The sequence below is a fragment of the Nymphalis io genome, chromosome 19 (genome assembly GCF_905147045.1).
Source record: "Nymphalis io chromosome 19, ilAglIoxx1.1, whole genome shotgun sequence".
Taxonomy (NCBI): domain Eukaryota; kingdom Metazoa; phylum Arthropoda; class Insecta; order Lepidoptera; family Nymphalidae; genus Nymphalis; species Nymphalis io.
The window spans coordinates 8,191,491-8,209,175 of NC_065906.1; positions in this window are offsets into that span (position 1 = coordinate 8,191,491).

The window sequence follows — 17,685 nt, forward strand, 5'->3', positions numbered from 1 at the left end:
TCTTAGGTCCCAAGATTGGTGGCGCATTGGCTATAAGCGATGGTTGACATTTCTTACAATGCCAATGTCTAAGGGCGTTTGGTGACCACTTACCATCAGGTGGCCCATATGCTCGTCCACCTTCCTATTCTATAAATAAAAAAAAAATATATAAATATAACTAAAAAACTAAGTTTATTAGTAAGGGCATAAATATCTAAAATGTTATACTATAAATTATATACTGATAACTAATGTATATGATTGTGTTGATCGCCGATATACATGAATAGGTACGTCATAATTGCTGTTTAATTTTGTAATTTAAAATAGGATAAAAAAAAATAATTAACGTATCGTTATTTCTAATATCGTTTCATTATTTTTATTTTTACTAATATTTAATGTGATGTAATTAGAATAGAACAATAGTAAAATATAAAAATGTATAGGAAAAAAATATTTTATTTTTGTAATTGTTAAATTAATGTCGATCCAATATCCCCTGGGACTGTACCGTTTCTATCGAGGCTCGGCGGTAAAGTGTGGACGATCTAACTTCGCCTTACACACATACACACCCACACACACATCACCGTATATATGTACGTCAGTGACGCCGCGGGCTGTAATTTTGAGTTCACATGGGATTAGACACGCTAAGTCTTCACACACAAGGCTGCTGAGCCGCAGATTTGTAGAGCGAGTCGCAGAAAAGTCGACACGATCATTATTACTCGAAATTACTATTTTAAAACTTCTTTATGTTGTCTGTTTACACAAATTCGAATTTCAAAATATATATTTTTTTAATTTTGAAGTTCAATTGTAATACTTTATACAGCAATGATTTAGGTACAATTTATTGTACGAAAGTTGCTATTTTTAAAAAGTATCAGTTTATCTGAATTCATTGTCAATACTTAAGATTTAAAAAATATTACTTTTATATTAAATAAATGTTGAACACTAAAGACCATGTTAGTTGCAAATAAATATATATTTATGAATAAAATGTTTATGTGTGCTAAACGCCCACACATGTAACGTCTCAAGTGAGCCACCTTCACTACTACCATCATGTGAATTCAAGCAGTCCACTATAGTACATGCTAAAGTTTTAGATGAAACCCGGAATTTATATTAAAATATACATTAATTTTATTATTGTAAGATATTCTTTAATTTAATTATCACTTATTTAATACAATTTCATTAAAATTAAGCAAATTAATTTTGAGTAGATAAAACTAAAATGTTTTAACAGTAATATTCTGTTATGCAAAATATGAATTACTAACGGATGGACGGAAGATCTTTAACTAAATTCAATAAACCAGTATAGGAGATCAACGGTCAAGTCAAAGGGCCGCCGCTGTCACAAGGTCGGCGCATGCGTGATTGTGGGAACGGTATACGCATTATAATTTGAAATGATCTCTGACCGGTCACCGTGAGATGAACCGGTCTAAAGATTCTGTGTCTCCCTTGAAAATTAATTCATTCTTTTTGTGTTACTGTTAATTTATGAAATTCTAACGGTGCAATCCTTTTGATATCGAAATATTTCATATTACAATTCTCACGTTTCCAAAATTGTATCCCGTAATTCGTGAGAAAAAATTAATTCTAGTTGTATTTTATTTTATGGGCAGGCAGACTGGAACTATAGCCATATTTGGATAAACTTTTATACATTATTACCACTGTTGAACCATTCTTCACATTGTCGGATACTAATTATTTTATCACTTTGTAATTATACAGCTAGTGTAGCTAAATTTAATATTTCGCGGGCGAATTTGCGGGCGTAAAAATCCAAGACCCCCTAGACACGTTGAAATTTGAGGCTCTTCATTCCGAAGTGATTAGATTAAGATTATATAATTTTTGGCTGACTGGGCTTCGGCCTTTTAGGCAAATTTGTTTGTGAGTGGTATCTATCCTGATTAACATGCACCAAGCATAATAATATTTAGTTGTATTTTATAAAACTACCCATAAAGTTTATGAATCGAATTCTCGAAGATCGATGAGATAGATTGGTTGATTATCAAGCCTCCGACCAGATATTGTGTTTCTTATAAAAAAAAACTAAGACTTTGTCAGTCGTGGTAGCTGTAAGACGCAAGTTGTGTCAAGGTACATGTGATCGAATTAGTTCATAATTTTAAATAATTAAACCGTGTCCTTTCAACGATAATAGACTTACCACAGATTGTTATAATTCTATCCAAATCGAACGATTACGTAACCAGTAATCTGCAATTTTCGCGTTGACTGTGGAAGGCCACGCGACCGCCCACATTTCGCGAATTTCACCAAAACTACACTCACACAGCTGCATATTTACGCTTTATTTCGAACTTGTCCTCTTGTACAGCGTCAGTCCGGTCCCCTGTGTTAACTCCCTATACATGTATTCATAAGCGATGATGTGCTCAAATTTTGTATATTATGCGCACAAATTTTCTAATCACATTTGTGTCTTGAACGCGACGGAGTTGTCAGAACGATTTTCCGATATAAAAATTATCATTAACTTTTATTACAAAGATGCGAAGGTCGAAAATTGTAATTTATTTTTTACGTTAGATAGACGGTTATTTTGTTTTACCTAAAGGATAATCGAATCGGAGGAGGGCGGCGAAAACCGGTTTATTGCGGATTCCACCAGTTAACGCCAATAATATGATGGAGTTTTAAAAGACATTTATTTGAATACGGCTCTTGCATTGATTGGAATAATTGATATTCATTAGAAGAATTACGCGATTTCTTATAAAAGGCGTTCAATAAGGATGATTTAAACAATAGGCATTCAAAATTTCCTTTAATCGAATTTCTAAATTAATAGTTATAACTTGAAAGATCTTTATGTTTATATGAAAAGAACATTCTCGAATCCATACATATACGTATCACCTTAACACATTCACTCATACAAATTTTGTCAACATCGGACATACTCGAATAAAAGGAGGTAGTTTAAATTGTTTTTTTTTTATAGAATAGGAAGGCGGACGAGCATATGGGCCATCTGATTCTAAGTGGTCACCAACGCCCTTAGACATTGACATTGTTAGAAATGTCAACCATCGCGTACATAGCCAATGCGCCACAACCCTTGGGAACTAAGATTTTATGCCTGTAATTACACTGGTTCACTCACCCTTCAAACCGGAACACAACAATATCAAATATTGCTGTTTTGCGGTAGAATATCTGATGAGTGGGTGGTACCTACCCAGACGAGCTTGCACAAAGCCCTACCACCAGTAAATGGATGTTAGTAAGCTATTATTATTATTAGAAAAATGTGAAAAAAATATGTCGTCGACGTCTAGACAGTTTTAGGAAGAAACATAAGTCATTATTACAATACAAAACATCCATATGCAGTACATACGAATTTTACATTAAATTTGGTAAATACAGTCACAATAGCACAAGTTTTAATGGCAAGTTTGAAAACCAGACTATTTATGAATCTCAGGAGTAATGAAATACATTTATACTGGCTTTTTCCCGTGTCTTCGCTTCTTTTAAATTAGATATTTACATTACATAATGATTTAAGAAATAATCCTTTCTAATATTATAAATGAGAACGTGGGTTTGTTTTATATGCTTAGTATATATATGAATAAACTATGTCCATATACACCTATGTAAACAGTACATAAGTATTGTATTGTATATATGAGCGGCGAGCGATCATGTGCAAGACCTAGAAAGGTTTATAACTTCAGGGACACAATGCCTATTTCTTTTCATCCATAACTTTAATACGCTCACTAAACTAGGCGTAAAAATTACCTTTTTCTCAAAATAATAAATATAAAAGTATCCCTTTCCTATCCCACGACATTTAATTAGATCTGTTCAGTCTTTCAAACGCCATCGAATGAGAAACATCCCAACACGCTAAATTTAATATTATCGGTTATTATTATCCAGTTTGTTGAAGTTTTATTTCGTTTATATATACAAATAGAATTGATTGTGATACCATCGTTAATATACCGCCTTATGATGATTTAACGGGACCGCAAATCTGGCAAAGAGCAGCCCAGAGTAATTGTCAGTGCTTATTAATAAAAATATAATTTGTAAATTAGCTAAAGACAATAATACAGTAAACAGTACAGTTACAGTAACAGCCTGTTAATGTCACTGCTGGGCTAAGGCCTCCTCTCCCTTTTGAGGAGAAGGTTTGGAGCTTATTCCACCACGCTGCCCCAATGCGGGTTGGTAGAATACACATGTGGCAGAATTTCAATGAAAATAGACACATGCAGGTTTCCTCACGATGTTTTCCTTCGCCGTTAAGCACGAGATGAATTATAAACACAAATTAAGCACATGAAAATTCAGTGGTGCTTGCCCGGGTTTGAACCCACGATCATCGGTTAAGATTCATGCGTTCTTACCACTAGGCCATCTCAGCTTCAAGACAATAATATCCATTGCTATCTAATTGCTATACCACAAAAGATACGTAATATTGCATCTTGGTTTCGTTATACCCACATTTTTTTAAGTGAAGAGTTTAATTTTTATTCTTTATTTTTGTGTACCGCCCGTGCGGTAATATGTGCGGTTAATGCGGTTTAATTTTTTTTGAGAAATAAATTCTTAAGCCGTAATTCCTTAATAAAAAACAAAAAATTCCTATCTTCAAATAAGAGTGGCCTTTTAAGACAAAATACATTGTTACGCATTTGTGTACTTTCTTAAGAGAACGCGTACGTTCTCGCGGAGACGCTTTTCATTGCATTTCGCCAAATTAACGGCGGACCTTAAAATACGTTTTGAAACTTTTTAATAAAGTCGAATATTACAGGTTCCGGCATTCGAGTCAGTCAAGAGATAGGCGAAAATTATGAAAATGAGATCTAAAACTGTAAGTATTATATTGTAAATTATTATGAATGATAGACATAAAATAAAAAAAAGAAATATCATTAATATAAAACAATTAACTTACAAGATATTTAAAAATTAAAAACATTAGTTACCTTAAAGTTTTCATTTATCATTGTCATTTTACAAGAGTTACTAAAACAGTAGCGTTTGTACGAATTCTACCGAGTAGAAACGACAAGAAAATTAATAGTAGTAGTATAATTTATTTACAATTAAATATATATAACCTGTATAAAAACAATTAGTATTATACTAAAGATATATATATATTATCGTCATATATTTATATACTATCTTAGATATTTAACGAAAAAAAATGTATCAATTCACAGGGAACATTGTCACGTGTTATCGGAGACTCATATTTGGAGACTTCTAAAAAATAAAGTGTAAGTATTATTTATAAAACATTAAGCTAGCTGAATTTTCTCTCTAATTTTTTCTCTGATGATATAATCATAGTAAGTTAGAGGAACTGACTTTAGTGTAACTGTTATCCCGAGGTAAATAAATCTGATTGTAATTAGTATTTTATGATGTTTCAGGCGCGGCACTGTTTCAAGCGTCCCTATATAGTTACCTTCGTATCTGGACGTTCGTTCAGAAGTTCTGAACGAAAACATTAAAATAAGGTAATTTTCTTTTACAAACAATAATCCTATCTAAAACTTCATAATATAAAACAAAATCTCTCCGCCGCGTCTGTCTGTTTGAACGCGGTTGACTCAAAAACCATTAAATGCATTTTTAGGCGGTTTTTACCAATGTACGGAGTGTTTCGTGAGGATAGTTTAGGTGTTTTATGTTAATTAGGTGCATAAAGCATTAAGTGCATTTGTGTAAATTGCTTGAAATGTAAAGATGTCGTTAAGTCGCGTAAGCCAATAGAGTCATATGTATTAGTATAAAAGTCATCAATGCTAATAAACTTCTAGCGATAGATTCTAAGCGAACAAAGTGGAAAATCTTGTTGCTTGCTTGTGCAATTTTTTTTTGTAAATATCTTTTTTATATTGTTTATTCTATAATAAAATTTCGCAGATATATACTTTACGGATTAATAAATTTTAAACTTAAAAAAATCTATACTTCCAAACCTGAAGACGTTTTATTAACACCTAACTGGAAAAAAGTGCTAAACCAAATATACATAAAACTTATATCAGAAGAGGCAGGATAAGGTTTTACTATATAATATTATTATATAAGTAACTGCTTTAGAGTTTCGACCCCCAACGTGACAAGCGTTAATCGTGTTCTTGTAATTAATATGTAATGCATAAGTTCATTAATAAAAATACAAGATTATAAAGATTATAAAGAGGAGTGTAGTGGAGTAAAGATCTGTTGATTTTCAGGATATACAATTGTAATTCATTAAAATTTGTATTGTAAGCTTTGTAACTTAATTGGCGGAAACAGTGACTGTCTTCCGAGTTACAACCGAAAGCTTATTCTCGGTGGAATATACATTATGAACTAGAATATTATTCTGTTAAATGATGATTAAAATGTTCTTGTAATAGTATGTGCCTGTAATTACACTGGCTCACTCACCCTTCAAACCGGAACACAACAATAACAAGTACTGCTGCTTTGCAGTAGAATATCTAATGAGTGGGTGGTACCTACCCATAAGAGCTTACACAAAGCCCTACCACCAGTATTTATAATGTAAGATTGTTGAGGTTTCTCATATACTTGTATGTTCGCGTAGTTAAGATGTCAAGCCTCAAGATGCACAGACTCCGGATGTGTATCCTGGGCATTATAATCTGGGTATATTCAAGGCTTATCAGAGGATATAATACAAATAATGTTTTTAATGTGTTTTTTTTATTATTTTCAGATGCGGTAAGCGGTGTACAAAAGATAGCTGAGAGAGATGCATACAACCATTAAATGTGTAAGCTCCCTGGTTCATCACAGCTTCCAGCTCTACGCCATGCTTACGCTTTACATACGCGCTTCAACATTTTTTTTTTAATTTCACTATTTCATTTAAGAAAATATTATTTTTATGTCAATATTATAATAGCTAGATAAACTTTAATCACGAGGGAAAAATTAAAATATTTTACTCAAGTAATTAACAAAAAAAACAACTATTGAAAATTGATCTTTATAATACTTATCATAATTAGAACGAAATTAAAATATTATTAAAAGTTTATTTTCTTTTTAAGTTACAAGCAATTTATACGTTTTCGTTACAAAGCAAAGGTGTATAAAATATTTCAAATCATAGATGGTTACAGAAAATATTAAAAAAAAACAATATGAAAGTTTTCTCATAATCCTTTAATGCAATAGGAATAGTTTAATTATTTTAGTATCTTAAATAATCTATATACATATACATAAAAAAAAACAAAATAAATTAAAAATATATTACAATAATATTGTTTCATTTGCAAGTCCCGCTGCAGACGCGGTCGCGAAGAGCTTCGCATAATGCTTTCTTTCTTCTCTTTCACTTTTAATCTTTTATTTAAAAAAAATCCTTCGTTCTATTATTAAATTTTCCATTTATCTTAGTAATAGTTTAATTTTTTTAATCTATATGAAATTACTTATTAATTTATTATTTAAAAGGCACTTATTCTTTTTTAAAATTTTATTTATTTATTTATTAAGGATCTCCAACAAAGAATACACACTTACGAGTACATTACATCGTGGAATAATATTTTAAAATATGTGTGCTCCTTCAATTAAAGGAGACCACAGCAAGCACATGAATATTGACTAAACAGAAATTAAAAAAAAAAAATATAAACTTAATGTTACATATTGGTACTCAATAAAACATAGGAACTAAAAAAAGGTAAAAAGTGATTAAACTAAGACTAAATTGTGCAAATGTGAGTAAAGATATATATAAAAATAGCTATAAAAATTAAAATTAAAATAACGAGTAATAATAAAACTTAAAAATAAAACCTTTAGTTATTAAAATTTAACCGAATTTTATCAAGTTTTAAAAGGCATCTTGCGGGCCGGCAAGGCGGGAACGGCTAGTACAGAACATTCTTCCCGACTGTACTGGCCGTCGTCGCGTTTGGACTCTACTACCACTTACCATCAGGTGGAGTAGAGTCATTTGCCATCCCGGACATATAAAAAAAAAAAGGTAACATTATCATTATCGTGATTAGATATTTGTTGAATGTTGTTAAAATATAATAATTAATTTTGTACCTGTATGAGTATGAGTTTTTCTGATTAGTATACGCTATTTATTTCGGAGAATGAATTATTTTATTAGCTCGTATTGCTATAATTGTAAATTAAGCTGAATTATTGTTTTTTATAAAGTCACTTTAAATAGCATAACAAAACATAAATTAAAGAAACATGTGTGGTACCAGCTTGTGTCAGTCACGGTCGAGTACAGATTTAAGTTTATAACGTCCTCATTTATTATCTTTCGAGTACTTTTAACAAGTTATTCTAGTAAATTAAAATAGTTTAGTTACAGTAGTTTCTGCGTGATGGTCGAACAAACAGACTTATAAACACGTGTTCTACTTTATAGGTATGTCATAATAAAAAATAATACGATAATATTTGATAGATTAAAACAATAAAATTTTGACCAATACTAGTGTTTACGATTCTCATGCATAAAAAGAGAACGAGAATATCGTGGTTTTCGAGAAGCGAACTGGAACCGAAAAATGCGTTTCGCTGATCCGCTTTTAATACAAAGACTCAAAATAATTACAACTGTAATATTTTATAATCGTATTTAAGAGTAAGAATAATAATTGTGGCAACAATAAATGAAAATATGTATATAATGTGTAAGAATTGAATTCAAAATTAGTGGAGCGAATCAATACAAAAAAAAAACCAAAAGCTCGAAAAATGACACGGACACAAAAATCCGAGTGACAAAAATGTAGATTGCCTGCCTATATACAATAATAATTATAATAAACCAAATAAATTCGAAATATAACTATTTCATTGAAGTCATTTTACAATATTAAATTAAATCATTCAAATGTATAAAAAATAAAAGCCTACATAATTCCTCTTTATATATATATGAGTAATATGCCTTAAGAATATAATAATATTTTTAGAATTAAAATACGCACGTTAAAAGCAATAATGATTCATTAAAAAAAGGTTTGATATAAAGCAGTATACAAATTAAAAAATAAGCCACATCTTTTAAAATATTACGATCGTTTTAATATTCGTCAAAAGTTTAATGAATCTATTCATTTATAATTTTAATATTTAACGATTGTTATAATTTATTATTTCTATAATTATATAAAACAAATATGATTAACAATTTACAATAAATTAAAGTGTTATGTAATATTAAATTTAATTTCTGCGTCTTTTTCATTTTCATTATCCGAATATTCTATTCATCGTGATAATATATTTGTTTTAGTATACTGGCAAACCTGGGTCATTTTATAACTTCATTGAATATTTCTTACTTATATACCTAACACTCTTTCCCTCTTAGGCTAGAGAAAGTAATATTTAATAACAATAAAATTTCTTATAAATTAACGAAAGAAGTTAATAATTATCATGTATGATCATTATAAGATGATTTTCATTATATATTCTTGACTTCATTATTCGTTAATTTAAAAAAATTTTAATGTCAGATGTTATTATGAATTAAGTCATCAATTTAAAAAATCGTATGTTAATTCGCTGACGTCATCATCAATAAAATATCATTTGATGCAAATAAGATTCATACAAGCAAACAAACATACATATTATATAACAATATCCGTGAGATTAATCTCACGGATATTGATTGCCGTCTTATCATTAATGATAAGACGGCTTAACGCGACTTTCAAAACAAAAGACTGAATCATTAGACCGAGATTGAAAAGTAGCATATTGTTTTTTTATCTAGACGGCATTCGAACACAGAATGAACCCTGAGTTGTCGTAATCCTTTCTACAAAATGATTTTAAAATGATAAATATTAATACAGTATTTGCACATTTATGCCTGATACAAAATTTATATAATAATTAATATTATACAAAAAAAACAATGTCTCAAGTATTATTAATTATATTGTCATAAACGAATGTGTAATAATAAATTCGTAAAAAAACGACTTGTAAGTGAAAACGAACATCTTCGATCATCTCCAACTATGAATAAAATAAGCAAACCTATTAAAAAACTATTAAAATATTTTAATTTATAAGATTTATTACGGTTTACATACAAATATTTTTTAATATATTTTTTAATTTTATCTACTTATGATCACAATGAATAATTGGCGAATTCTTATAAAATCCCCATATAATGAACGTTTTTAACCTTATTTTCAATTATACATCATATAATTATTTGCTCATTAAGTCTATAAATATTCCTTAATCATTCATATAAGCCATAATACCTATTATGCGAGCTTTTTGTTTTAATATTATATGCTCTACGTAGTTTATTAATTGTTATAAAATATGCAAAATCGATTTGGCTTTGTACATCCGTTCATTTTATAATGTTTTTCATCATTTGTTTAACGGCATAATTAATCTAAATTATTTTCGGTAATCACGTTGAATATCAACTCATTAGTGTGGCCAAAACCAGCCAGTAACTACATTCAATAAAGCTAAGCGCACGAAGCGACTGAAGCGCCACCACCCCATTTTTTTCATAACTAAATTGCTCTCGGGAAAAAATAGCGCCAGCAACGGCATCTCTTAGCGGGAGAGAGAATTTTTCCCGCGTCGGTCATAACACCCGGCCACGTGCATTTGTTTTGGTTGGCTTTTTTTCTCAAAAAAAGATAGCATACATAAACCTCACCTCGCCGCGTCGTAGGTGCGCCAAGCAAAATGGTCGTCGTTTTTTTCTTCTCTTTTCAGCCATCTGTCCGTCCTTTTCGGTCAAAAATGCGATCGTTATTTTCTGTTCCGGTGCGAATGTGTGCGTTCCGCGGCCGACGCCGAAGATATACGCCACGTATCAACGCTCTAATATGGCCTGTGTGTTCAGTGGCGAAGGCGCGTTTTTGTATGGCAAAAAAATTGTCTTACGTCTAATGGTCGGCGGAGAAAAAATAGAAATATAGGAGGCACGGCGTGCACGATAAAGAGAGCGGGAGTCGTTAACGATTCTGCGCCGGAAAGTTGCGCAGATTGCGTTTTTGGTGCTTTTTTTGGGGGCAGCGCCTCACACCAACGGGTGTTTTTTGTGCCTGTCTTTTTCTCGCACGCAGTCTCACTCCTTGGCGAGCGCGTGTGCGGGTGCGGGGGCCGATGCGAGTGTGTGCGGCGCCGGGGGCAAGCACCTAGTACTAGATTTTTGCGTGCAAACGTCCTAGATAGCTGATCGCGGGCGTATACATAGGAACGGTATATAATGAGATGTCACCGCTATACAACGAGTAAATAGAGCTATGCAATAACGCGGGCAGGTTGCTATTCACGTTGATTAATCACAGGCTTACATAATTGTTCTATATAAAAATATATTCGCTGGCAAATAGCAACTGCATTTTGGTAAAATAAAATAGAATGATGCTGAAACTATTTAAAGCGTTTAGATGATTTTTGTCCGGTTCAATAGATTCATTTGATTAAATACCGCTTTGCGCTAATAGAACGAATTCATTTGCATGGCAAATATATTTAAATAGATAAAAAATAAACATGGACAAATCATTGCTTTTACCAGTTGCTGGGTGTGTCTGGGTGGGTAGCACCCTCTGCAAATACTCTATCATCATACAACCAAGCAACGATCGCTTGTGTTGATGTTTACAGACTTTTATGAATTGAGGTGAGGATTTGTCTACAAGATTCGAATTCGTAGACGTTCATGGTTTCATATATGAATGAATATTTATTCTAGATGACGTGATCATTAATGACATAATCTAAAGAGCTTAAATCGTTTCTTGCTTAAAATATTAATTTAACTGTCTTTAGATTTGCTGAGCCTTATCTCAAAAACATTTTTTTAGGAAGTTAGCAGACATATTAACGTTTTAATAAAATGTTAAGTTTTATGCATGCTTCTATAAATAATAGAATATTATTTCTTTAGAAAATGTCTTGTCTTTTGTCCTCATATAAGTTGAATACTTGTTTTATATGGGTTGTGTATTTTTAATTAGGGTCTACCTTTATGGTAGCAGTAATACGCCCGCTCTGTTGGGCGTAAATGAAATTATAGCAATTATTATAAAAGTAACTATGTCCTACGACATATCGACTTCTATGAAATATTTTTAACCGTGATTGAAATAGGTATATTATTGAATAGAAAAAAAAAAAATTCTTAGCTATTTAAAAAAAAAAACATGTTAAGTAAAAATAGAACTTCAATAAACGTAGTTATATATTTATTTGTAAATCACATAAACGCTAAAAAGTATTTTTTAATTATATTTAATTCGGTAAATTTTACAGGAACTGCTTAGGAAATATTTAAAAAATTATAAATATAAGTTCGACACCAAAACCTTAGCTTTTTTTAATGCAGATTACATGCTCTTTCTAGATTAAATTTATTCAAAACTGTTAGTGATATGGAATATAATATTTTAACAGAAGAAAAAACAATTTTTATTTTGATTTATATCAAATCTTAACAAACGTCTAAGACACGATAAACAGCGCCATCTGTGTTCTACTTCAAGAAAAAAAATTAATAAAAAAAAATTAGAAATTCCCCTTAAAAAGAAATAGAATGTCATTTATATATGCATAATTTTCATTTTATGAATGACTAGTAAATACCTTATCTTTTTATATCTTAAGATTTTGTTAAAGCGCCATCTATCGTAGAGTAGCAAATCAAATAAGATGTTTGGTTAAGAAAGTTTATTTTAAAGTCTAATAGGATAATTAACATTTTTGCAGAAAAAATAATATCTATCGTCATCTTACAATAATGAATGATAACCCGACATAATTATATTTTTTATATTATCTATGAACATACATTGATTATAATATTTTTCGCAATAATTTTATATTGTTATAAATTCTGAACACATTCTATGTATTAAAAATTTAATTTTTTTTATTATTGATCCTAACTGAACAATCTGAATTTTTATTTAACGGGAATATAATATTATTCATAATGCAAATCGGTATTGTGGCGAAACACGAAACACAAACATAATTTAGTTTTTCTGGAAATTTATATACTTACTTTTTTAATTACAAGGAGTTCAACTGCAAAAATTGTTATATAACTATGACCATCCAATGAGATTATAAGTTTGATAATCTTATTAGAAATTTACTTGGTGGTAAGCCTTAGTGCAAGCAGGCGCGGAACAACCGTTGTGGGGGCATGCCCACAATTAAGCTATAATCAAATAATACAAAGCAATTAAGAATACACCTCATGTGGGGGAAACGCAAGAATACGTCTTTTTAACGGAAAAAAAAAACGTTTCGGCCTTGACCACAACCTTTTTTGAGGGCTGAATCCGTGCCTGTGTGCAAGCCCGTGTGAGTAGGCACCACCTACTTATCAGATATTTACCGCTAAACAGCAATAATTAAAATTGTAGTGTACCAGTTAATGTTTATGAGGAGATAACTTATCATCAGGTGGCTCAGTTACCAGCTTTTGCTTACCTTAAACAATAAAAAAAAAATAAACAAAAATCAAAAGCATTCAACATTTTTTTTTTAAATAAGTATGTTATGTATTGTTTCTTCAGTAATATATCTTATTTACTTATACATTAATATAACGTGATTTTTTTCTATTGAAACACTGTCTAGAAATTTAAAAGTTTTCAAATAATTCGCAAAACGTCATACACGTCTAATATTTATAAAGTTGGTTGACTTATAGTTATTGATATTATTACGTTTGTGAAAATTATTATTAATTTGTATGTATTATATTTAAATAAATAATAATTCCAAATAAAATAATATTTAGGTAGGCATTTCTTCAACGTAGCAGAATTGTTCGATTAACAAAAAGAATATCTCTGTTTTCAAATTATTACATTATAGAATATTATGTTTCGCTAATTTTGATAAGTAAGCAAGGATGTTTTCGTTCAAGAATAGGAAAACCGGAATAAACCGAACGTAACCGGAATTTAACAATACCATATAGATTGTAAAAGATTTGTAAGTTAACTCGTCAGACATTTATATTTTGTATAAAAGCAAAATAATCAAACTTTTTCATTATAAAAAGGATCCAAGTAAAATTTCAAAGCGTATTATTAATATGTGAATATAGTTACAAAATGAAACATTTCTGACGAATCACTACGTTTACATACGTTTGCATTTACGTTTCTGACTCTTAAACGTATACCTACTAAGCTAATCGCGTTATTTTTTATTTCAATCCCCTTAATTTGGAATTAGAACCACAAAGGATACTAAAATTCCAATTTTAAATTAAAGAGTGACGGAGTACAAAATTAATTGGTTGTTTCGTAATATTTTTTTCTGAAATCATTAATAGAACTCAATATCGCGATCAAGCAATGCGCTTCTCCATCAACATCACGTGGACCTTGCTTTGTATTTCAAGAGATTCCATACGAGAACTTGTCTGATTAAATGTGAACCCTTTTACAGCGCTTAACAATTCAAGTGTGTTCCTATTTAAGAGGCTTTACAGAAACTTTTAGAATGAAATCAAAAATAATTCTTTACTTAAGTATAAGTGCACTTTTGAATCGTCATAATTTGTATCGAATTAAATGTAAAGCTACTCCGATTCAGAATATAGATTCTACCGAGAAGAACCGGCAAAAGGAAAGGAGACGACATGAATGAAGTGAAGACGTACGTGCAAACAAAGTATTTTTAAGCATGAGGTTGATGGGGATTTACTTAATTAGTATACAGAGTAAGTTGTTAGTATTTTTTTCAGAAACACTGAAAGATACGAATCTATTTCATATAGAACCGTCGTTTATGTAAATGTTAATATATGTACAACTATAAAAACGTCAGAGAAAATCTTCGCTTCGGGGTTGCATTTTTTTAAACACAAATGAAACCACCATAACTAAAAAATTACATTACAGTAACAGCCTCTGAATGTTCCACTGCTGGGCTAAGGCCTCCTCTCCCTTTTTGAGGAGAAGGTTTGGAGCTTATTCCACCACGCTGCTCCAATGCGGGTTGGTGAAATACACATGTGGCGGAATTTCAGTGAAATTAGACACATGCAGGTTTCCTCACGATGTTTTCCTCCACCGTCAAGCACGAGATGAATTACAATTACAAATTAAGCATATGAAAATTCAGTGGTGCTTGCCTGGGTTTAAATCCACGATCTTCGGCTATGTAAAAAAACATTTTATAAAAATTGTAGAACCGTTAAATAACTTCCCAGATTGTCCATATGGTATGTGTAAGTAGCAGGTTCGATCTTAGCCCTTACTTTATTGCAGTTCCACTTCTTACATAAGCTTTCCGCTTAAAAGGGAACTACTTCGAATAAAGGTATGTGCTCAAAATAAATGGTGTATTAGACAGAATTTAGAAAACATTTGCCTGAAAGAAGAAAAAATACCACATAAAGGTTATAAGCGGCTGGAAAAGTCACTCGTAATTAAACATTAATATAAAACAAACTGCTCGGAAAAGACCATCTTCTCTTAAACTTCACAGTGATCTCTTAGAACAGTACTAATTATTTGAAGTTTAAAATATTTGGTGAAATGAACAAACGAACTCTGACAAATGAATTCAAAATGTACCCTTTTAAAATCTACAAAGTACGAATAGCGTATTAATTATAAAATAATAATAAAACTAATGATCATTTTGGTTTTAAGCCATTTCCGATAAATCTCCCTTAGAAATCAAGTCAAATTAGAGGCGTTATGAAATTGGAGCTTATTTCACCACGCTGCTCCAATGCGGGTTGGTAGAATACACACTTCTCCTCAAAAGGAGGAAGAGGCCTTAGCCCAGCAGTGGAACGTTAACAGGCTATTACTGTTACTACTATGAAATTAGTGGACAACCCGACGTATATCAATTCGCAAGTAATTATACAACATTTATTTTTATATAAATGGCTTCTTATTAAATTACAATTTTTTCACAGAAGTGCGTCCGTGCCTCGAGTTATATTTGGTTTCTTAATTTTTTTTAAATGTTTAATGGTTGCTCCGATTTTTTTATTTAAAACCAATTAACTATTATATCATACTCAGTACATTGACGACTTTATACGTCAGTATTTATTTAAACTTTAGACTAAATACATATATATTTATATATGTATATTATGGTCTTTATGTTAGTCATTATATACATATATATAACCAGTTGCTCATTTTTCTCAATGTGAATCGCCACCATAGTCGGAATTGGCTAAGTTACTTCAATTTATACATAGGGGATATTTTAATGCGTGCGCACTACATACCTATACGTAATACAAATAGCGTATGTGCAAACTCAGGTGCACATATGTATTCCCTCAGACTTACTGAATAATTTCCCGTAAAGTTATTTATTTGTCTGCAAAGTATTACTAAAATCGATTAAGTAATTCCGGAAATGTAAATTTCTTACATTACCGACCAAATATGTCGTTATTGATAAAGTTTTATGTGTGATGTTACTTATCTCAATATCACGGACATATAAATTTATTTATATATTTCGATAAATGTTAAGGAAGTTTAACGCTGTTCAACTATTTTCTTGAAGTATTATCGTACTAGATATTAAAATTAAAGTAAAGTAACTACCAGTGAATGTAGACCAGTGCTGGGGTAAGGTCTGTCCTCCTATCCGTCAAAGCGCCACGGTAGTATGCGAAAGCGATCCCGTGGTGCTCCTCTTTACGATGGAAAGGGTACCGCTGGTTGTATACTGGGTATTCCGATATTCGAGGCGCACTCGGCGCCTTGGTCACCGGCGAGTTCCACATACCTGCCCCCCCCCCCCCCCACTGTTCCCGTGGGGGAAACGCGTAATGCATTTTTCCAGCGTTAAAAAAATAATAAAAAAACAAAAAAAAGGTCTGCCCTCCCTTTGAGGAGAAAGTTGTGAGCTCATTCCACGACACAGCTCCACTACAGCTTGCTGGTTATGCATGTTTGAGTTTCCAACATACAAGTACACGATGTTTTGTTTCATCAACCGCCACACCAATAACAACGAATTAAGCAAATTAAAACGCAGTGTTTCTTGCTTGTTTTTAAGCCGCAACATATGTAACATGTATGCCAATGGACAATCTCGGATTTAGAATATATTTATAATGTATAGGTAAGTGTGGCTTATTACTTCGTAGCCTTTATGCTTAAAATAGTTTATTAATGATTTATTTGTCTTATTATAAGATATTTGAAAGTTTATTCTTTGCGTGTGGAAATAAGGCTTGCGACATGTGCGTTTATCAAATGAATCTGAATACAAGAAAGATAACGCGTATCTTACTTTTAATTTTAACCATAGAAACGCAGGTCGGGTCTGGTAGTTTATTAATATCATAATATTATATTATTTTACGTCAAAAATAAATCAAAGATTGCAAATACACATCCTAATTGAAAATTATATATTTATACCATTTGCAGTTAAAGACCTCGTTTGAGAAAAACCTGTAGTAATGTGTAGTAGAAATAAATATAAAATACATAACAACGCTCGGTATCATTGCCTTCATGGGTCACAGGGCGGAAAATTCAACGGAGGAAAGAATACTTGCCACCATTTAACACGGTCATGATCTATTTTTTTTATCTGAGTATATTTTGTTACATTAAATATTATGTATAATTAAACTATACATCA